Here is a 24,822-nt window from a genome sequence, read left to right on the forward strand (position 1 = left end):
GGTAAAAACATCAGGCCAACCGTCTACCACCATACAGACAGTTTATCTTATATTAATAAGCAATTCAAGTAGTTAAGGTATTAAAAACTCTGTATAAACAAAAACAGGAACCTACGTGACATCACAATAATGTTAACTTACCTGCTCTTGTTGTGACATTGCGAGTCCTGGGTCGGCGCCTCTTCTCCACTGGCTTCTCGTAACGTAAGCGTTGGGTACGGGTTATCCTGTGTTGGTTCCTTGTCAACGAAGTGAAATGAGCACACAAACAGATTGCCTCACCGGAAGTTGTACCCACGTTCTTTTTTACAGTAGCGCCCCCCGGAAACTTGTGGATAGAAAATATGAGCACTTGAAAGGTTTTTTTCCAGTATGAATTTGAGATGTGTAACAACATTGAGTTTCGGGGAATAATTAATTTAAATGGTATAAATATTCATGAGTCTATGAATATGATTTGCTTGTTGTGCAGACAATATTATCTTATAACGGAACCTTTCATCAAGTAAAAGTAACCTTTATCCAAATTGATTTCTTCATCAATTATCAATCTTACAAACTTTAAGAAACATTAATCTGCTTGATCAGGACAAATAATATTTCTTATGTTTGTACAATTTGTATTACTGAAGTAGTAATACAAGAAAATCAAGCTTGATTGGTAGCTAAGATCTTACGTCTCATTGACTTTGATCTTTGTGAGCAAAACAATACGGATTCAATTCAATGAAATTATTGGGTTTTAATAAAACAACTAAAGTATACAAAGCTACGAGTCACACAGGGTAAATATGCACATATAGGTAGGAGAAAACAAACAACAAGGTATAAAACAAGGAAAAATCAAACTTAACGAATAATATAAAGGGGGAAAGAATGATGGAAAGAGAGAATTAACGAGGGAGAGGGAGAGAGAGAGAGAGAGAGAGAGAGAGAGAGACAGCTTCACAGCCCTTTCACAAAAGACCTCAAGAAATTAACAATCCCGTGAACACTTCTCGTGTGTAAGTGTCTGAGTTCGAATCGTCAGGGAAGTTCGGTAAGGATCTTCGGGTCCAGGGAGAATTTCTCTGAAGCTTAGTAAAGTCGTTCGAGGAAGCTGCCGGTCTTTCTCTCCGTGGCGAAAATGCGAAGAGTTAATGGTCAGTTCTCGTTCTTATAGATGAGATAACTGACGCCCAAACAGTTGGAGGGATCCAATCACGTCCGGGAGACAGAAGGTGCGAGTTTTCCTTTGTTTTTGGACTCCCCTCCTCTTGGCTAATCAAAAGGGGTGCTCATTTTAAGCCTCTATTCTTAGAAAGCTGGAACTTTTGTAATAATGCATCTTGTTGTAATTTGTGAACGAGATTCGGTACAGTCGAGTTTCTGCGATTGAGAAGATACCACACACCGTCATTCTGCGATTTGAGAGTACAGTTTTACAGGATTTCCACAGTTACTGGCGTACAAAGTTTGATTTACATACAGTAAACATCCTAGCTATTTTAATACATCGTATAAAGACATTAAATCAACTAAATATATATATTTAAACGTTATTGAGGCAGTTTTGGTCCAGATGGTTCATATAAGGCGAATGTGTGTGAGTCACACAAACAGTCCTGTGTCTTGTCTAAGTATGTGCGTCCATTCGCACAAAGGGTGTGCGTGTGAGGGTGTAAAGGCACGTGAATGCCTTGAGACTATAATATTCAACGCTCCAATCTCTTGCGGAGACACGGTGGCACCTGGATCTAATTAGTGTAGAGTCACATCAACACAAAGGCCCTTTGTCTATGTATGATCTGATTAGAAAAGTCACGAGAGGCTGTGAGGAGTTCCATCCGGCCAGATGTCTAGAGCTATAATGCATTATTGTTACAGTTGACTAGATGTAGTAAAGCTCTTCCCACAGTCACAGCACATGATCTCTCACTCCATCATGTGTTTTATGGTGCAGTTTAAAACTGTACAGTCGTGAAAAACTCTTTCCACAGAGAGAACACACATGAGGCTTCTCACCTGAATGAACCATCAGGTGTTGTTTTAGATTTGATGATGAAATAAAATCTTTACCACAAAGATCACAGTTAAATGGCTTCTCTCCAGTATGAACTCGCTCATGTCTTTTCAGGTGTCCAGAATGAGTGAAACTCTTGTCACAGTATGAGCACTTGTAAGGTTTTTCTCCAGTGTGAATTCTTTGGTGTTTTTTCAGTTGACTAGATGTAGTAAAGCTCTTCCCACAGTCACAACACACATGATCTCTCACTTCATCATGTGTTTTCTGGTGCAGTTTAAAACTGTACAGTTGTGAAAAACTCTTTCCACAGAGAGAACACACATGAGGCTTCTCATCTGAATGAACTGTCAGGTGTTGTTTTAGATTTGATGATAAAATAAATCCTTTACCACACTGATCACAGCTGAATGATTTTTTCCCAGAGTGACGGAGCAGATGATCCCTGAGACTTGATGCTTGGGAAAAACTCTTTCCACACTGAGTGCATGTATACGGTTTCTCTCCAGTGTGAATTCTGTGGTGCTCTTTCAGCTGACCAGATGTAGTAAAGCTCTTCCCACAGTCACAACACACATGATCTCTCACTCCACCATGTGTTTTCTGGTGATCTTTAAAACTCTTCAGCCATGAAAAACTCTTTCCACAGAGAGAACACACATGAGGTCTCTCACCTGAATGAACTATCAGGTGTTTTTTTAGAAGTGATGATAAAATAAATCCTTTGCCACACTGATCACACTTGAATGGTTTTTCTCCAGAGTGAATGCGCAAATGTTTACTGAGACCTGATGCTCGAGAAAAACTCTTTCCACACTGAGAGCAGGTGTGACGCTTTTTGGCTTTTGTTTCTTGAGTTTTGAAGTCACAGAGTTTCTTAATGTCATTTAGTTTGTGTTGTTGCTCCTTCTCTTCCATCTGGTCTAAAATAAACATATAAAGTAGTCAGAATCAGTTCAATGAGGTTGAATGTGAAAATTAAAAACACTGAGCAGAAAACAAGACACAGTCTGTGTGAGTATAAAGTATCGGTAACACAATAAGGTTTCATTAGTTAACATGAACTAATAATGAACTGCACTTCTACAGCATTTATTAATCTTAGTTCATGTTAATTTCAACATTTACAAAAGTTGTATTTGTTAACATTTGTTAAGTAACATGAACCAACAATGAACAGCTGGATTTTTATTAACTAACATTAACAAAGATGAATAAATATTGTAACAAATGTATTGTTGATTGTTAGTTAAAGGGGCTATATGCGTTTTTCTGAAATTTAAACTCGCGACTGACACCTGTGGCCAAAAAACAGAACTGCTCTCATTTTCTGCTCGCTCTCGCAGCGGTGGTGACGTCACATCCGCAGACAGCGCGGGAAAAGACGACCCGCCAGAAAATAGGAAAAATAGGATACAGGCTTATAGGTGCACCCACTGTGAGCGGACAAGGTGTCAGTATGCTCATCAGGAGATGTTTGAGTCAAAAATGGTCAAATAAAAAGGCAATTGTTACGTTTATTTTGGGGAAAAAGTTGCATATAGCCCCTTTAATACATTAACTAATGTTAACAAATGAGAACTTATTGTAAAGTGTTAAAGTAAGATCATTTAGATGCATTTCTCTATCATTTATCATCCATATACTGCTTATACTGCTTTCAGAGAGAAGCATCGAACATCAGGGAAAACAGCTAGTGTGTGAGTTCTGTTTACATTTTCCTCATTTGATCTGTAGTTCAGCTGTTCTTTAGAACGCTGTCTGTTTGCTGTAGTTGGCTGTTTGTTGTAGTCTGGTTTGTTATTGTTTGACCTCGTGCGAACTAACGCGTTTCACTGGGAGTAGCCAGCTGTATTCAATAACGACATTTAATGCAAGTATAAATTGAGTAGTACTCCGCGGCAGCGGAAGCGGCAGCCCTCGTGTGAAGCACTCCTCGTGTGAAGACCACTCGAGCAAGGACACCGACAAGGCACTTGAGTATAGCTATATATATATACTTTGTCCACTTTTGTGTTTTTGCTTGTTTTCATCTGCTAATTTCTCTGACCCGTATTCACAATGTGCTTCCAAATCTCTACTATTATCACACACACCCGTAAATCACGCTCTGTACATTTTAGACGCCGTAATCCTACTAATCTGCGTAGTGTACCCATTTCCTCTGCTACATTAATGTTCATTCCAATTGGTCTCTGGAATTGCCAGTCTGCTGTAAACAAAGCAGACTTTATTTCATCTATTTCCACTCATTCACATCTCAGTCTCATGGCTCTAACTGAAACCTGGATCAAACCAGAAGACACTGCCACTCCTGCGGCCCTTTCAAATAATTTCTCTTTTCACACACCTCTCGCCAGATTGGGAGGGGCGGAGGTACTGGTCTGCTCATCTCAAAGGATTGGAAATTTGAGCCCATCCCTTCTCTATCTGGCAACTGCTCATTTGAATCGCACTCAATCACTGTCACTCACCCTGCTAAAATCCATGTTGTAGTTATTTATCGTCCTCCAGGTCAACTGGGTAACTTCCTGGAGGAATTGGATATGTTACGCTCTCACTTCCCTGAGGATGGCACTCCTCTGGTACTGCTCGGTGACTTCAACATTCACCTTGATAAACCCCAGGCTGCAGACTTCACCACTCTTCTGACCTCATTTGATCTTAAGCGAGTATCTACTACAGCTACTCATAAATCAGGTAACCATCTTGATCTTATCTACACACGCTGCTGCTCCACAGACGTCACTTTAGTTACTCCTTTACACACCTCAGATCACTTTCTCATCACTCTTAACCTCCTACTAACTCCTAACACAACACACACTCCTCCGCTGATTACCTTTTTTTACGCTCACTCTCTCCCTCCCGTCTATCCACTATGGTTTCCTCCTCACTCCCTCCACCTGCTCAGTTCTCAGCACTGGACTGCTACTGACACTCTTTGCTCCACTCTAACATCTTGCTTAGACAACTTCTGTCCCGTTTCATCCAGGCCAGCCCGCACCACTCCCTCTGCCCCCTGGCTGTCTGATGTTCTCCGCGAACATCGCTCTGGGCTCCGGGCGGCAGAGAGGAAGTGGCGCAAAACTAAAAACACTACTGACCTGACCCTGTATCAGTCTCTTCTCGCTTCTTTCTCTAGTAACGTCTCCACTGCTAAAACTACATACTATCACAACAAAATACACAACTGCTCTGACTCTCGTGCACTCTTCAGAACGTTCTCTTCGCTCCTCTGTCCCCCCCCCCCCCCCTCTTCATCAACTCTTACAGCTGATGACTTCGCATCATTTTTCACACAAAAAACCTCCTCCATCAGCAGCCAATTCTCCGCACCACAAACCGACACGCACATCTCAACAACCATAACACATACACTCCCCTCTTTTTCTCTGCTCTCTGAAGCTGAAGTCTCCAAACTCATCCTTTCCAACCACCCCACTACCTGTCCGCTTGACCCTATCCCCACTCACCTCCTTCAGGCCATTTCTTCTTCTGTTACTCCTGCACTCACTCACATTGTCAACACCTCTCTTCACACCGGGACCTTCCCCACAGCATTTAAGCAGGCTCGGGTAACCCCACTGCTTAAGAAACACTCTATGAACCCAGCACTTTTAGAAAACTACAGACCGGTATCCCTTCTGCCTTTCATTGCAAAGACACTCGAGCGAGTTGTTTTTAACCAGCTCTCTACGTTTCTTGAACAGAACAATCTCCTGGACATCAACCAATCAGGCTTCAAAAGCGGCCACTCAACTGAGACTGCCCTGCTCTCGGTTACGGAGGCACTGAGGAAGGCAAGAGCGGCTTCCAGATCCACAGTACTTATCTTACTGGATTTGTCTGCTGCTTTTGACACAGTTAACCACCAGATCCTCCTGTCAACTCTCATGAAGATGGGCATCTCAGGAACTGCTCTCCAGTGGCTCAAGTCTTACCTCTCAGGTAGGTCCTTCAGGGTGTCATGGAGGGGTGAAGTGTCTAAGTCACATCATCTAGCCACTGGAGTTCCACAGGGCTCAGTGCTTGGACCACTTCTCTTCTCCATCTACATGTCATCACTGGGATCGGTCATTCAGAAACATGGCTTTTCCTATCACTGCTATGCAGACGACACTCAACTCTACTTCTCATTTCAACCAGATGATCCCACGGTTGGTGTTCGTATTGCTGCCTGCCTAACAGACATTTCTGCCTGGATGAAGGAGCATCACCTGCAACTCAACCTTGCAAAGACTGAACTGCTTGTGGTCTCAGCCAACCCAGCACTTCATCACAATCTCTCCATTCAGCTAGGATCATCAACCATAACTCCGTCCAGGACAGCCAGGAATCTTGGAGTTGTGATCGATGATCAGCTAAAATTCAGTGACCACATTACTGCAACAACCCGGTCCTGCAGATTTGCATTATACAACATTAGGAAGATTAGAGCCTTCCTATCTGAGCAGACCACACAACTCTTGGTCCAAGCTCTTGTTCTCTCCAGACTGGACTACTGTAATGCTCTTCTAGCAGGCCTTCCGGCATGCACTATCAAACCCTTGCAACTGATCCAGAATGCAGCGGCGAGGGTGATCTTTAACGAGCCGAAGAGAGCGCACGTCACGCCTCTCTTCATCAGACTCCACTGGCTACCAATAGCCGCTTGCATCAAATTCAAGGCACTGGTACTCGCCTTCAAAGCAACCACTGGCTCTGCACCAATTTACCTTAACTCGCTTGTTCAGACATACACACCCTCCAGGAGTTTGCGTTCTACCAGTGAACGACGCCTTGTGGTGCCATACCAGAGAGGCATGAAATCACTGTCACGGACCTTTTCCTGGACTGCCCCCACCTGGTGGAATGACCTGCCTATCTCAATTCGAGCAGCCGAGTCTGTAGCCATTTTCAAAAAACATCTAAAGACGCATCTCTTCCAGCAGCACCTGACCAATCAAGAATAGCACTTAACATTCTATTCATTTTTCTGTCTGTCTAATTTATTAAAAAAAAAAAAAAAAATCCTGTGTGTTCTGTGTTAGATTAACTGAGACTTGTTACAGCACTTGCATACTGTAGCCTCTGACTGTTGTAGTTGCTTCTATTGCTCTCATTTGTAAGTCGCTTTGGATAAAAGCGTCTGCTAAATGACTAAATGTAAATGTAAAATGCTTATTATTTCACAGCTACTAAAGCAGTCAATAATGAAGAATCAAGAATGGACACCAACCTATTTGTTCCTCAGTCTCTTCATGTTTTATTCTGGATGGTTCTGGATAACTCATGTCTTCAATCTCTTCTTTAATAAACTCCATCTTTAACAGTCACACAGATTTCAGCTGCTACACCTGGAGTTTGTCCTTCTCTTGTAGGATGATGGGAATATTCCCAGTATTTATTGGTGAATTGTTGTGGGAGGGGCTTCAGTGGTGGGAGGGGCTTCACTGCAGGTGTGAACTGTGATCACTGTGAGATACTGACGCCCACAGGACCAGATCTGGAAAAATCAAAGACAAGTTACTGAATTTATACTGAATTACCAGAGTTGACCAGACCTGGCTAAAAAAAATATTTTGTTAATTTTTTTTCTGAAGAAAAACAAGCATATATATAAAAATTGAAGGCCAAAATATTAAATGTCATGGATGTATATTTACTGAGTAATCCACAATTCTTTAGAGGGGGGTCAATATGACAATTTTCACCTGAGATTCGGAGCAATATGGGGGTAAATGACTCTTTTTACTCTCATGACCTTTTTTTACTCAAATGACCCTTTTTACTCTCGAGACAAATGAGAGTAAAAAGGACTTTAAAAAAGATGGCAGCTTTATTTTACTTTTAAACAGAGATTGGTAGGACTATTAGTAAAATCTGTCGACTTTAGCCATCTTTGTTCGCAATTGTTCACATTTTCAGTGGTCAGAAAACCAAACGTGGGTCACTTTACACACAGCTGAAACTTTTGTCTTTTACAGAGGAATATCTGAACAACAAATAATGTTGAAACTAGAAATGGATCTCGTTTTTTCTATAAACACAATTGCATAGAATATACCTGAGTGCCATAAATATTATTTTTCCAAAGTTTATGTGCCTGTCACTCTAAAAATATTAAAGATATCTTGATATCCTTCTATTCTTAATTTTTTTCAATGGGTAAAATTGTTGATTTGACATTGAATGACCCATTAATTACATTTAAAGTAAGTGAACACGTTTTCTGTCTGGAATATGGAGTATTTTGATACAATATCTGATACGAATCATGATTCGGATCGCTTGTCAAACCGCCAAACTGCTGACTTTGGCGATCCAAACTGCTGAATCGACTCACTGATTCATAACGCTTCGAAGCTTCATGTTTTGAAATCGTCATCACTATATAAGTCGTTATTTAGGTTTTTTTTGCGCACAAAAACTATTCTCGCCGATTCATAAAGTTATTTTAGAACCACTGTAGTGAGATGGACTTTGTAACGACGTCTTTAGTACCTTTTAAGGGTCTTGAGAGTGAACCGTGCCATTGTGCCAATGAGGCCTTTCAGAGCCATCAGATTTCAACTAAAATATCTTCATTTGTGTCTGAAGATGAACGGAGGTCTGACGGGTGTCCAACCACATGAGGGTAAGTAATTAATGACAGAATTTTCATTTTTGGGAGAACTAACCCTTTAAGAGGCGCATAGATTTAAGTTGTTTCAGTTCTACACAGGCAAAAAAGAGGAAAAAAAAAAATTTTTTTACTTAACCTGTTGTCTTAATGAGAAAGAATGGAAGTAGCCAAAAATGAAATTCAGCACCGCACCGTTTTTCCCTTATAGGAGCCAATGGCTCCTTAATTGATATTTTTGTCTGGAGCCCTGAAATTTACACAGCAAGAAGAAAAGAGCTGTCTATAAAAGAGTACAACTTATAGAAAATATTCACTTCGTCAATGCAAGTAAAAGTTATGAAGTTAGTTTAGTTGATATATAGAGAATTGAGTAATGTAGTAATTTGTATAGCTTTATTTATTGATTTTAAAGCTTATTTGTATGACCTTTGTATAGGCTATTTATATTAGTTTCAACTAAGTGCCTATTAATGATTGATTAACTAAAATGATACATGTGTAATTCCTTAAGAGTATGATAATTACATAAATTATATCGTAAGTCATTCAAAATTATTATTATATTAAATAAGCATTGTTAAAAGCCAGACACTTTAGTCTTTAAAAAACATTTGCTATGTAGTGACCTTTATTTTGGAGTAGAAACAGGGACTTTATTGCATCAGAGGTGTGTCACTTTGCTCACAGCTGATTGGTCCAATTTCAGTTTGAGCTTTTATCCAGAACATAACCTCCCATGGAGCATTAGCGTTACTGGAAATGAACACTGCTAAAAGCCAAATCACTTTAATGGTACCTAAAACCCAGGATTAGCACAAACTAAGCTTAAACATAACTGGCTAGCCAGCTAAACCGGCTTCATGGTATAGGCCCCAGGAGACAAACGACCAACAATCTGACACAAGACTGCAAACACAAGAGCTGTGTCCCAAAGTGAAGGGCGCGCACTTCAAAGGCCGCATTTGAAGTGCGATTGCGTCATTGCGGCACTACGAAGTGTGTCCCAATGTGAAGGCTGCACCCTCTGAAGGCCACATTTGAAGTGCGATTGCGTCACAGCGGCGCGATGAAGGCTGCCGCAAGTTTAAGCGACTTCAAAATGCGCCCTCCGTTTCTCAGGCAAAGAAAGGGTACAGCAGATGGAAGCTTACCACAACTTCGCAGCCTATCCTATCCCAGAATTCATAGCACACTGGTGACTTCAGGATTTGACTGGTCCGCATTCCCGCGGCACTCGATCATATTTCTTGCGGCGCGGGATTAAATTTCCCAGTGAAAGACGGTAGCGGTCGGCACGTCTAGCCTGGATACTATTGAACACAACAGCGCAACAGCTTGAACTTGAAGTAAACAAAACGTTTAGTGCATTCGCACAGTCCCCAGTTCCCTGCTCTGAGCAACCTGGCAAAACTTTAATTTCCCAATTTTAACTTGCTTAAATGTTATTTATTTCTCAACCATTCTCTCAAGAAGAGGAATCAGTCCATTTTCTCCCTTTTCGCTCTCTTTATTTTTTCTTTTATCTTTCTTTTTTCTGCACTTTCTTTAAATAGCCTACAAATTAGATCTGCGCGGGGCTGTTTTTTCGTCCACTTCCGCAATAGGATGTATTCCACACCGCACCCTCCCGCTCGCGCTTCAAATTCACTCGATCTGCGCTCACGCGCTATACATTTTTTTATTCCCGACCCGACCGATCCAGCTAAATTTATATTTCGTTTCCAGGATCGCTCTTTTAAATTTCCCCTACAGAAAGAGAGAGATTGGGGATAACAAAAGTAATAGGCTATGTTGGCCAAGCAATCATTTCTTTATTTTTCTTATCATACTGTCAACACCGTATAAAATATCACAGACAAAAATACGCTAAATCAAATGCGACGTCACTCAAAACTATAAGTCAAAATGCAAATAAACGAAAACTGCTAAGTCTCCTCCAAAGGCTTAATGTAAAGTCGTGGCCGGGATGCACCGAACAATTTCTCTATATTATTATTATTATTTTTTATGCAAGTTATTTGTAAATGAAACAAAGTAATTGCTGTCTATTGTTAATTTTCGTTAACTTGAAATGTGTATAGGCTAAATAAAAGAGAAGTGGTTGTTTTTATTTACATCGTTTATTTTTGTAATGCAAGTTATAATTTGTACATTAAACAAATTCATATATGTTCATACATATATTTTCTTGTCATGTAAATTAAAATGTGTAAATGAAAATAAATTGGTCTATACATTACTTAAAGAAGGCTACTTTTTACAACTATTCATACATTATATCTTAAGTTTAACATCAGAAACAACAGAAGTTTAAACTAATAGCTAAAACAGAAGAAAACATTTGTAGGCCTATGTACATTTTAATTGAGCTGAGCGGGAGACGTTGGTGGAGCTGGACCGGGATGGGGAATAATGCACAATAGAGACCAGGCCTGTGCCAGCGGGACATCATCTTCATCTGGGATGAGTGCATATTTCCACTGTCCGCAGGTTTGCGGGCCTGAATCGGTCGACGGCTGGCATGGCATGTCATAAAAAGTACAATGCATCTGAGATGATGTGAGTTGAATAAAAATAAGTAGCCTACTTAAATAAAGACTTGGACATAAATGTATAAATGTTTAAATTATATTGTAACAGTTACATTAAACATAATAAACAATAGTTGCAATTTAACGATTAAATATTTAACCATAGGCTACCGATGTATGTGCTTATAGTCCGGTCTTCTATCGTCGCAGGCTTTGAAGCATGTCCAAATTCAATAAAACGTATTAAAAATTTTTTTTTTTTTTACTTTTCTGCTCCATTTTTCTTTTTAAAATCTCCTCGCGAACGTCCGCTGTCGTCACACACCTGTTAGCCCATTCAACAACGCTCGGATCAGTGTTGCCAAGTCTGGAATTGGGCTGCATTTACTGTTGATGTGGGTTGTTTGTAGCCTATAGCCTAAGCCTAGTCCACAGGTTTAAGTTGTCTTTAATTTAGCAATATTTCTACCGGGTCCCCGCCGCATTTTGGCATATTTTGTCACATTTTGGCCGTGATTCCGCTACTTTTGATTCGCAATTGGAGGGGTTTTGTTGTGCAGACCTGGCAACCCTGTCCCTCGGTTCGCCCTTCGTGCACTTCGAAGGCGTGGCCTGGCCTGGCCTTCGAAGTGCACGGCCTTCACTTTGGGACACAGCTAATGAGACTATAAAGGGCACAAATCAGGAGGGAAGCAGGGCCAATTAAACAATAATCAGTTAATAAGAAGGGTGGGGTCCAGACGGAAGACAAGGACACATGGCAAACATGAGGGCTTAAATACACATGGACTAATGACAAGACATGGGACACCTGTGAACGATGATCAGACAATGAACCAATGACATGACACAAGATCACATGAGGGCATGGGAGTCACATGACAAACCAGGAAGCAAGACAGTGAACATGACAAACTAAGAACATGAAACATGAACATGAACCAACACCAAAACACCCTGTGACATCAATACACTGTTAATTATAACAACTAGCTGGAAAAAAATATTTCTAAAAATAGAACAAAGACTTGATTTGACTTGACTTGGACCCTAAAGACTTGAGACTTGATTTGACTTGACTTGGACCTCACAGACTTGAAACTCGACTTGGACTTGGACCTGAAAGACTTGAGACTTTACTTGGACCTGAAAGACTTGAGACTTTACTTGGACCTGAAAGACTTGAGACTTGACTTGGACTTGGACCTCACAGACTTGATACTTGACTTGGACCTGAAAGACTTGAAACTTGACTTGGACTTGGACCTGAAAGACTTGAGACTTGACCCTCAGAGACTTGAAACTTGACTTGGACTTGAAAGACTTGAGACTTGACTTGGACCACAGGGACTTGGTCTGCATGGTCTGATATGGTCTGCAAGCAACCATATCAACAGCTGTATTCAGCACCACAGAGATGCACAGCAGCAAATGTATGCCAAACTTCACAAGCATCTCTAAAAACCTTCAAATTCAACAACAGTCACATATTTGCCCACAAATAATTATAAATGCCTTACCTTTAGCAGAGCATCTTTTTTCTAGACTTTGAGCAAGCAAAATTAAATCCTCAAAGTCCATTCCCTTGACTAGTTTCGGATTCAATAGCCAGCAGGGACAGTGTAGACGGCCGCTTCTGTCTCATGGTTGTCCTGAGTTTATTCTTCACTCTTTTAAGTTGAGAGAAGGATCTCGCAGTTGGTAACAGGCAGGGTTAAGAACAGCCTGAGTGTGACGAATACACTTGGGAAGGTAGTCTATACTTAATGTAAATGGCATCTACTCCAGTAAAAATTTTCTGGGAGAGGACCCACCAGGTTTCATTAGTTAACATGAACTAATAATAAACTGCACTTTCAACAGCATTTATTAATCTTAGTAAGGATGCACCGATAAGATTTTTGGGGGCAGATACCGATTTTAACAGACAATTATTGGCCGATACTGATATTTGTCTTTGCCCTCTTATTCAAAATGTTGTCATTAAAATTAAGTGTTTTAAATCAGCAGAGTTAAAATGAAAAACATACATTAACTTCTAGCCTACTAGCTACTTTATTGCTGCATTCAGGGGCGTAGCTAAGGGGTGGCCATGTGTGGCCAGTGCCACCCCTGTTTGAAGCTTGGCCACCCCTGTTGTGCAAGCTGAAAAGCACTTGACAATGACAAATACCCCTTTTCCACCAAGGCAGTGCTAGAGCTAATTCAGAGCCAGAGCTAGTCCCAGTTCATAGTTGGTTCGACTGAGGAGCCTTCTAAGAACCGTTTGCTTTTCCACGGGCTGAGAGCCACAACAGAGCCATGTCTACGTCACTGTTTACGTCTCATCTCTCTCAGCAAACGCTAGCGAGGCAGCGGCAATGTTGCCAAGTATGTGGTTTTGCCGCAGGCAGTTTTTTCATGTCCGCGGGATGAAGCGACCCCAATTATGTGATATTTAGCCCCATATTGCGAATTTTAGTAGGCAACCATGCCAAAAAACACATATTTTACCCCCAAATGTGATTTTTACTGGGGAATCCCCCCTGGAACGCGATTGGGCTTGTTTTGAGTAGCAATTGGGCGGGTTTGTTGTGAAAACCTGGCAACCCTGGGCAGCGGGAAACACACACACACCAGGCTTGTTCGAGATGCATCGTCACTGCGCAGACCGATCCACGTATGATATAAAACAAAACGCATGAGTGAATCAAAAGCATAAGGAGTCATGTGCTCTCGCTGGACTCGTTATCATACGGCGATCGGTCTCTGCACAGCACCGCTGCGAACAAGCCTTCCATCAACAATGCAAACGTTGCGTTACTATTCATTCACATGGCTTTACCGATTTGAACCGTGGCTCTGGCTCCGATCTAGCTCTGGCTCCGCTTTGGTGGAAAAGGGGTAAAAGAGTTGACGTTTAAATCGCCGCTCTCACACAAACAGTCTGCGCAAAGTGCAAAGTGCCCCCCACCCAAAACCAGTTCGACGGTAACTTCGCCCTGCAGTGGATTCTTACGATTTCATTGGTCACGTCAATCACAGTACTGACTGTGCGACTCCACTCGAGCAAGGACACGACAAGGCACTTGAGTATAGCTTTCCTTCTACTTTGTCCACTTTTGTGTTTTGCTTGTTTTGCTTGTTGTTATCTGTTTGGTTCTCTGACCCGTATTCACGATGTGCTTCAAAATTGCTACTATTACCTCAAACACCCGCAAGTCACGCTCATCACGTTCTAGACACCGTAATCCTAATAATCTGCGTAGTGTACCTATTTCCTCTACTACATTAATGTCCATTCCAATTGGTCTGTGGAACTGCCAGTCTGCTGTAAACAAAGCAGACTTTATTTCATCTTTTTCCACTCATTCACATCTCAGTCTCATGGCTCTAACTGAAAGCTGGATCAAACCAGAAGACACTGCCACTCCTGCAGCTCTCTCAAATAATTTCACTTTTTCACACACCCCTCGCCCGATTGGGAGGGGTGGAGGTACTGGTTTGCTCATCTCAAATGATTGGAAATTTGAGCCCATTACATCTCTATCTGGCAACCGCTCTTTTGAATCACACTCAATCACTATCACTCATCCTGCTAAAAATCCATGTTGTAGTTATTTATCGCCCTCCAGGTCAACTGGGTAACTTCTTAGAGGAATTGGATATTTTCTCACTTCCCTGAGGATGGCACTCCTTTGGTACTGCTTGGTGACTTCAACATCCACCTTGATAAACCCCAGGCTGCTGACTTCACCACTCTTCTGTCCTCATTTGACCTCATGCGAGTATCTACTACAGCTACTCACAAATCAGGTAACCATCTGGACCTTATCTACACGCGCTATTGCTCCACAAACAACACTTTAGTTACTCCACTGCACATCTCAGATCACTTTCTCATCACTCTTAACCTCATACTGACTCCTGACACAACACACACTCCCCCACAGATCACCTTTCAGCGTAATCTACGCTCGCTCTCTCCCTCCCGCCTATCCACTATGGTTTCATCCTCACTCCCTCCACTGCAATAGACACTAACAGTGCTACTGACACTCTTTGCTCCACTCTAACATCCTGCTTAGACAACCTCTGTCCCCTTTCATCCAGGCCAGCCCGCACCAACCCCTCTGCCCCCTGGCTGTCTGATGTTCTCCGCGAACATCGCTCTGGACTTCGGGCGGCAGAGAGGAAGTGGCGCAAAACTAAAAACGCTACTGACCTAACCCTGTATCAGTCTCTTTTTGCTTCATTCTCTACTAATGTCTCCACTGCTAAAACTACATACTACCACAACAAAATCAACAACTGCTCTGACTCTTGTGCACTTTACAAAACATTCTCTTCACTCCTTTGTCCTCCTCCTCCTCCCCCTCCTTCATCAACTCTTACATCTGATGACTTTGCATCATTTTTCACAAACAAAACCTCCTCCATCAGCAGTCAATTCTCCACACCACAAACTGACACGCACATCTCAACAACCATCACACACACGCTCCCCTCCTTCTCTCTGCTCTCTGAAGCAGATGTCTCCAAACTCATCCTATCCAATCATCCCACTACCTGTCCGCTTGATCCTATCCCCACCCACCTCCTTCAGGCCATTTCTTCTTCTGTTACTCCTGCACTCACTCACATTGTCAACACCTCTCTTCACACCGGGACCTTCCCCACAGCATTTAAGCAGGCTCGGGTAACCCCACTGCTTAAGAAACCCTCTCTAAACCCAGCACTTTTAGAAAACTACAGACCGGTATCCCTTCTGCCTTTCATTGCAAAGACACTTGAGCGAGTGGTGTTTAACCAGCTGTCTACGTTTCTTGAACAGAACAACCTCCTGGACATCAACCAATCCGGCTTCAAAAGCGGCCACTCAACTGAGACTGCCCTGCTCTCGGTTACGGAGGCACTCAGACAGGCAAGAGCAGCTTCCAAATCCACAGTACTTATCTTACTGGATTTGTCTGCTGCTTTTGACACAGTTAACCACCAGATCCTCCTGTCAACTCTCATGAAGATGGGCATCTCAGGAACTGCTCTCCAGTGGTTCAAGTCTTACCTCTCAGGTAGGTCCTTCAGGGTGTCATGGAGTGGTGAAGTGTCTAAGTCACATCATCTAGCTACTGGAGTTCCCCAGGGCTCAGTGCTTGGACCACTTCTCTTCTCCATCTACATGTCATCACTGGGATCGGTCATTCAGAAACATGGCTTTTCCTATCACTGCTATGCCGACGACACACAACTCTACTTCCCATTTCAACCAGATGATCCATCGGTTGGTGTTCGTATCGCTGCCTGCCTAACAGACATTTCTGCCTGGATGAAGGAACATCACCTTCAACTTAACCTTGCAAAGACAGAACTTCTTGTTGTCTCTGCCAACCCAGCACTTCACCACAATCTCTCCATTCAGCTAGGTTCATCAACCATAACTCCGTCCAGGACAGCCAGGAACCTTGGAGTTGTGATTGATGATCAGCTAAAATTCACTGACCACATTACGGCAACAACCCGATCCTGTAGATTTGCATTATACAACATTAGGAAGATTAGACCCTTTCTATCAGAGCATGCCACACAACTACTGGTCCTAGCTCTTGTTCTCTCCAGACTGGACTACTGTAATGCTCTTTTAGCGGGCCTTCCGGCATGCACTATCAAACCCTTGCAACTGATCCAGAATGCAGCGGCGAGGTTGGTCTTTAATGTGCCGAAGAGAGCGCACGTCACGCCTCTCTTCATCAGTCTGCACTGGCTGCCAATAGCCGCTCGCATCAAATTCAAGGCACTGGTGCTTGCCTTCAAAGCAACCACTGGCTCTGCACCAATATACCTAAACTCGCTCGTTCAGACTTACACACCCTCCAGGAACTTGCGTTCTGCTAGTGAACGACGCCTTGTGGTGCCATACCAGAGAGGCATGAAATCGCTCTCACGGAGTTTTTCCTGGGCTGTTCCCACCTGGTGGAATGACCTGCCGATCTCAATTCGTGCGGCCGAGTCTGTAACCATTTTCAAAAAACACCTAAAGACACATCTCTTCCAGCAGCACCTGACCAATCAAGAATAGCACTTGTCATTCTATTCATTTTCTGTCTGTCTAATTTATTTAAAAAAAAAAAAAAACGAAACTGTCCTGTGTGTTCTGAGCTAGATTAACTGAGACTTGCTACAGCACTTGCATACTGTTGCCCTTGACTGTTCTAGTTGCTTCTTTTGCTCTCATTTGTAAGTCGCTTTGGATAAAAGCGTCTGCTAAATGACTAAATGTAAATGTAAATGTAAATGACCAAACACTGATTCCTAAACCACCTGTCACTGGTACCTTAACCAGTGAAATAAGCTGCAGGGCGGGGTTTCTGGTGAAGGGGTTCTCTTGCGCACTGAGGTTCTGTGTGACGTATAAGCGAGCGGTAATGTTTCAACTAAGTTCAGCACAAGCCGAGTGAGCAAAACCTTACGCAAGAGGATACGGTGATGATCAGGTTAGTAAAGTCAATGTTATTTACATAGGTTTTCCTACCTTTTCGGTGAAATTTGTTAAAGTTGAGGTACTGCGAATGTTTCCTTAGCAGAAACACGTTAGCTTACAATAGAATAGAGGGTATGCATCGTTGTTAGTCGGGACTCAGTGGGACTGCTGCATGAATGGATTTTGATTTGGGAAACGCAAGTAAAAAAAACAAAAGTTATCAGTTTAAACTAAAGGTTTTGGACTCGATATAGTGTTCCTTACAACTTAACAAGATCCAGCGATCCATGGATATTGACATGCAGCCAGGAATCATGTTTTCCTGACATTTATATGAGCCTGATTTCGATACATAAATATTGTCATGAATGGAAAATAATAGTTTTATTCAAATTCTGAATATATCATAGGCCTATTAACATTTTGTTATATCGCCTAGATAGTGTGCAAAGAGCATTCCCTTTATAATCACTAAAAGCTGTCAGTCATTCAATGAACGTGATCTCAAGTTCTGTTATATTAATCAATCAGTTTCTTACATGTCTACACTTGAAGTATAGACCTTATTCAGAGCAGTGCCATGACAGGTTTGAACATCTGGAAAATGGAAAATTTCCAGGTTTGAAAGTGAGGCTATGAGGGTAAGACGTAGCATTTCAATGGCATCGGCTGTATAAAGCTCCTACATCACTTATCATTTTCCACAGCTTTTTTGTCTACTGAAACATCTTTGAAAGATATTTTTGCAGTGTTTCATAAGCAGAACAATCCAAAAATACATTAAATAACAGTACAACCCACTGAAGAGATGTATGTCTATCCCCACAGCCTCACTTTTATACTAATTTCTTTCATAAAGAAGGCGCTGCTGTGAACAAGGTCTATTATAGGTCTATTAGTGCATGTACAGACCTCGTCGCTGGACAAAAACTCAGGTGGTGAGTGGATTCTATCTTCAACACCTGTGATTGGCCATTGAGTTTTAGAAATCAACAAACATGTCTGTGACTGTGATTGGCTTCATTACTCACCAAAGCGAATACCCATATGTGCATACTCTCTATTAAAGTGTTGCCTGTCAGTATCTAGAGATTTAATACTAACATATAGTTTTTTTCTTTACAAGGAGACATTGGATTTAATTAATAGTTTAATTAATTAATTTACTTTATTTAATAATTAATTTAGCATTTGTTCATAGAAAACTATATATATATGTTGTTTCAATTTTGTAACTTTTCTCTTTTTGTAATGATACTTTATCTGTTTTCTTAGGGCAACATTTTGGTTAGCAAAGGACAAAGAAGTAAGCATAAAAAGTTTGAGAATTTTGTTCATGTGTGAACGACTTGTTCATTTTGTTCATCTTTTTCCCTAAAATTATCAACATACAGTACATATTTGACTTATTTTGTATGACATTGTAAATAAATTGATAATTTGAAATTATTTTTGTTCGTTTGTGATTATATTTTCTGTAGAATTTGCTTTGGTACAGCATGTCATGGTCAGTAGTAATTTTTTTGGCCACCCCAATAAAATCACTGGGTCTTACCTGGCCACCCCTGAAAAAATGTTCTGGCTACGCCCCTGGCTGCATTATCAAAAATAATTTCTAGTGAACATAGACTGGATCCATTTAACATTCAGCAGGCATATGAATGTAAGATACATATGAAATAAACAGTGCTTTTTAAGTAGGTTTAACAGTTTCCAGGTACAGAAATAAAGTAAACAAATGTTAAATAACACTGCATATCCTTCACTGTATAAATTAAATACATATATTATTATTACATTGAGACGTAGCTAAATTCTACTGTACAATAGTAATGGGCAATATAAACGATATGCGATATAAACAATACAAAATTGGCCTACAATCGCGATAATGCACGTTAATGACAGAATCTACCCGCGAAATTTAGAGCCACGAGCTGCAACTGCAGCAATGCATCATCGTATTGGTCATCTTGAGTAAACATAGCTGAAAGCGAAACAGAGGAGCTGGTAAAAAAAACCCGCTGCAACATCCATTGTTTGGACTTGGTTCGGCCGTCCGATGCACAGATGAGCGGGCGCATGCGCGCGCATACACACACACACACACACACACACACTCGCTCACTGTCTTTGTAGTCTCTGCAGTGTTTCCCAACCAGGACCATTTTTTTTCCTTTCAAAATTTTCAAATAATTCTCTCTTTGTAAACTTTGTTCAATGCATGCGAGTGCTGCCGTATGTTGGAATATGACCAGTCGTTTTCTCCGTCATCACTCGGGTGTAGAGCCAGAAGACGCCAATGAGAAGTTGCGCGCGCTGGGAGAAAATGTGTCTCTGTGCACATTTTGTCATTAATTACTTACCCTCATGTCCAACGACATGAGGGTAAGTAATTAATGACAGAATTTTCATTTTTGGGTGAACTAACCCTTTAGCATTAAAACACAGACAGCAGCGCAGCAGGAATATTACATTATGATCTTGGATTATGCAGCAAAAATTATACAGCTCAGTGCCTTCCCGCAGTTCATTAATAAACCATTCATCCTATAGCCGATATGCCGATGGTTGTAAATCGATCAAAAATCATACATCGGTGCATCTCTAAATCTTACTTATTGTTAATTTCAACATTTACAAAAGTTGTATTTGTTAACATTTGTTACAAGTAACGTGAACCAACAATGAACAGCTGGATTTATATTAACTAACATTAACAAGGATTGAAAAAAATATTAAAACAAATGTATTGTTGATTGTTAGTTAATGTATTAACTAATGTTAACAAATGAGACCTTATTGTAAAGTGTTAAAGTATCTTTAATGTGCAAAGGTCAGTTCTGTCATTCACTACGATTAAAACTGATTGAATATGATCATTTAGATGCATTTCTCTATAATTTATCATCCATATACTGGTTATTATTTCACAGCTACTAAAGCAGTCAATAATGAAGAATCAAGATACTGACGCCCACAGAACCAGATCTGGAAAAATCAAAGACAAGTTACTGAATTTATTCTGAGTTGACCAGACCTGGCTTAATTTTTATTTTGTTAATATTTTATTATGAAGAAAGAAAAACATAAATATTAATGAAAGCCAAAATATTAAATGTCATGGATGTATATTTACTGAGTAATCTACAATTCTTTAGAGGGGTCAATATGACAATTTTCACCTGAGATTCAGAGCCAAATTACAGGAGGGTAAAAACGACTTTAAAAAAAGATGGCAGCTTTATTTTACTTTTAAACAGAGATTGGTAGGACTATTAGTAAAATCTGGAGATCTTAATGTGGTTTCATGAGTAAATTGGTCAATTGTTCACATTTTCAGTGGCCAAAAACCAAACGTGGGTCACTTTACACACAGCTGATACTTTTGTCTTTTACAGAGGAATATCTGAACAACAAATAATGTTGAAACTAGAAATGGATCTCGTTTTTTCTATAAACACAATTGCATATAATATACCTGAGTGCAATATTATTTTTCCAAAGTTTATGTGCCTGTCACTCTAAAAATATGAAAGATATATTGATATCCTTCTATTCTTATTTTTTTTTCAATGGGTAAAATTGTTGATTTGACATGGAATGACCATTTAAATGAAGTGAACACGTTTTCTGTTAGGAATATGGAGTATTTTGATACAAGTTAGATATTAATTGCATTAAAACAAGGTTTGTTGAACTCCTGTCCAAAGTCTGAGAGAAACAACAGGACCATCATGTTTATCTGAGCTGCTGAAAAGCCTCTTTGTCTCCTAAAGTTCCCTGTTTTCCCCTCATTCATTATGCTGATGTCTGAGATCTTCTGTAAAGTGGCACATTAAGCACATTTTATTGGTGTAATAGAGCCAGAGTCTGTGAAAAACTCTCTGCCAACATATTATTACACTCATAATAAACCAGGACACACAACGCATTTCATTACATTGGTCCTTAAACATGTAAACTCTGGAGCTGATTAATGTTAAACTCTGTAATCTGAGAAACATCTCTCACCTGCAGACTGGAAATATAAGGCATCCGGAGAAAATATTACACTTTTGTCCTTCATTCACGATCGTTAACAGCGTCGCTTTCAGCTTCAACTGATCTCAGCTCGTCTCTCGCGCTTCTCTCTTCTGCGCATGCTCAGTGCGCGTCATTTTTCTTAAAGGGGCCGCATATTCTTAAACAGGCCCGGTTCCAGAATCAAATCACGCGCCTGAAAACCTCAATAGGTTGTTTGCACGTGACGTCACTGCTGTAGCGGGGAGCGATTTTCTATATAGGAATCACTAAAGCCGCGTTTCCACCGAAATTACCTGGAACTATTTGTACCAGGAACTTTTTTCCCAGGAACTTTTTCTCCCCCAGACCTGCTACAATCTGCGTTTCCACCGCGGTCTAAAGTACCGGGGAGATTAGGCAAATTAGTCCGGTGACGTGGGAATGCGCGCGACTGCTTCTCCCAGGTACTGACGGACAGTAATCACTTTTGCGCGATACTGTCTGCAACAATAACAAGTGTAGGTGATGCAAGCAGCGCTGCTTTTGCTGATTATGTACACACATTACCAACACTGTTTATTTAAACGTGCACTTTCACCTGGTTTGACCATTTTAATGCAAAATGGGATGATGGGCAATCCAGAATCTGAATGTGTTGTAATAGCTCAATTCCAAAACAAAACATTTTCTATAAAAGGATAATGAGGTCAGTCAGTCATGACAGATGTGTGAAAAGTTAATTGAATGAAAACAATAGACTGAATTAAGCAGTTGAAAGATTAGGTACTAGACTGCAAGTATTTTATTTTTTATCACAATAACATCTCTTAACATTCACAAAAAAAAAAATCACATGACTAGTATTACAATATGCTTCATTAAATGCATAATTTTAGAGACTTCTTCCTCAAATTTGAAATGAAGCAGGACCACACTTATGGCTTCACTTAAGTTGTGGTTATAAGTTATTATACTACATTCACATAGTTATACATTTAAAAATATAATATTTGGGTTTTCTAGATATGTTTATGTGCATATTCAGAAAGACTTGCGAGCAGCAGCCCTTTTATTTGCTTCCTACACTATATGAATACAATTAGAATGTGGTTATATAGTTAGAATGTGGAAATTAAAGACACAGTGACATTTTACACATTTGACTTTATTTTAGACAGATTAGTTCTTACAAAATTAAAATAAAAGTGTGCAAAGACAAATAAATTACTAGAACAATAAAATGAAAATATAAAATGTGAAAACAACAATATAAAAAAAGTGTATTTTTCAGTAACCTTTCCAAGAGCTGTGCCAACACGTACAATATATAAAGTACAAATGTGGTAGTGCAAATGCTTCATTCAAGCGGCTGGTCATTGTGGCTACTTCTTGAACGACTGGACAAACTGTCCAAGAACAGACAGAAACCCGGTCTGAAAGTCCCTCTGCTGCCGTCTGCTTCCTTCCGCTTCTGACTGGTGGAATGCCAGCTCTTGCCTCCTCATCTCTCCTCGCCCTGGCTATCCAGTAACAGCTGAATATATTGGTCTCGCTGTTCTTGTCCATGCTGCAGGACGGCCCGGTTAGCATCCTCCATGTCCCTCAGTGCATCAAGAAAAGTCACAGTCCCTTTTCCTTTTCTCTAAGTAGAAAAATTGCACAGAAACACATGGAAATTAATACACAAGGCAACCATGAAACAATAGAAACCATCAATTAATTATTTAATTAATTGATCCACTTCCCTCATAAACTGATAACTCTCCTACCTCACATCTTCCTTCACTTTGTTATTTGCACTACCGACTGTTTATCACAGTAACAACTGTTTACATATGCATCTTACACTGCCATATCTTAACTGGATTATGCTCATTTGCACTGCCGACTGTATTTATAGTACCAATGTTTACATTTGCATTTTGCACTGTACTTCTAACTGTAATATGCAACCACTTTCCACTGCACTTTACACTTTTTTTTTTTTTTTTTTTCCGGATAGCTCTGTCCATAATTTATTGCACTACCCTAATCCACTGCTATTCCTCATATTAGCCTAACATATTATTGTATACCTCTATCTGTAAAATTCTGTTTATAGTAATAGCCATCTGTATATTGTATTCATAGAACATATTCACCTGTAAATTCTGTTTATAGTAATAGCCATCTGTATATTTATTCACTGTACATATTCACCTGTAAATTCAGTTCTGTTTATAGTAATAACGTCTCTCTATTTATACATATTTATACATATTCAGTACATATCCATGTCCTGCACTTACGCATCCATTGTATATCCTGCACTTGCTGCTATTGCACTTCTGGTTAGAGCTAAACTGCATTTCGTTGCCTTGTACTTGTACTTGTGTAATGACAATAAAGTTGAATCTAATCTAATCTAATCTAATCTAATTTAAAGTGTTTTCACTACAAATAATGAACAATTGTTTGCCCAGCTTGAACAATGCCCAGTGTGCAATTTTTATCATGGGCAATTTAAGTTTACAATTAAAAACAACAAAACCATTAATGCCCGGACCATTTCATTTCTTCCTTCAACACCGTCTGCTCCCAGATTATGGACTCTGTTGCACCCTTTAAGGTGAAGTCGACTAATGGTCCTCTGGACCCGTGGCTCAATGATGCAACTAGGTCCCTTAGGCGCCAATGCAGACAGTTCGAGCGAAAATGGAAGAAGGATAGGTTGCAGGTGTCATTGGAGATGTTTAGAGCCAGTCTGGCCACATATCAGAGAGCACTGAAAGAAGCTAAAGGACAATACCTCTCACATCTCATCAACAGCAATAGCCACCGCCCTGGAATATTATTCAATACTATTAATTCTGTTATTAATCCGGTGTCTGTAGCCTTGATTGATGTATCTGAAAGAACATGTAATGCATTCAAGAAGTATTTTGTGGACAAGGTCGTGGCTGTTAGGCAATCCATTATTCAAGACTCTACTGTTGTCATGCCATCTCGTGCTGCGCAATGTGTGCTGGAGAACTTTGAGGCAGTTACTCTTGGGGAGCTCAAAAAAGCTGTCCTTGAGTTGAAACCTACCACCTGCCCTTTAGACATTGTTCCTGCAAGGATTCTGAAGGAGGCTGTTGACATCACTGGTCCCTGCCTTGTCTCCTTCATAAACAGCTGTCTTACTTTGGGTACTGTTCCTACAGTTCTCAAACATGCCATCATTAGACCGTTGCTTAAG

The 24,822-nt window shown here is 40.5% G+C and overlaps 1 long non-coding RNA gene across 1 annotated transcript; it reads right to left on the reverse strand.

The window, feature by feature from the left end:
* Nucleotides 1-719: 719 nt before the first annotated feature.
* Nucleotides 720-21,737, reverse strand: LOC307137044. Its single transcript, XR_013817865.1, has 3 exons — nucleotides 21,612-21,737; nucleotides 7,224-7,490; nucleotides 720-2,925 (listed from the first exon to the last, which is right to left on the reverse strand). It is a non-coding gene; the product is annotated as an uncharacterized lncRNA (long non-coding RNA).
* Between the last annotated feature and the right edge of the window lie 3,085 nt (nucleotides 21,738-24,822).

This window comes from Gobio gobio (genome assembly GCF_949357685.1).
Source record: "Gobio gobio genome assembly, chromosome: 14".
NCBI classification, from domain to species: domain Eukaryota; kingdom Metazoa; phylum Chordata; class Actinopteri; order Cypriniformes; family Gobionidae; genus Gobio; species Gobio gobio.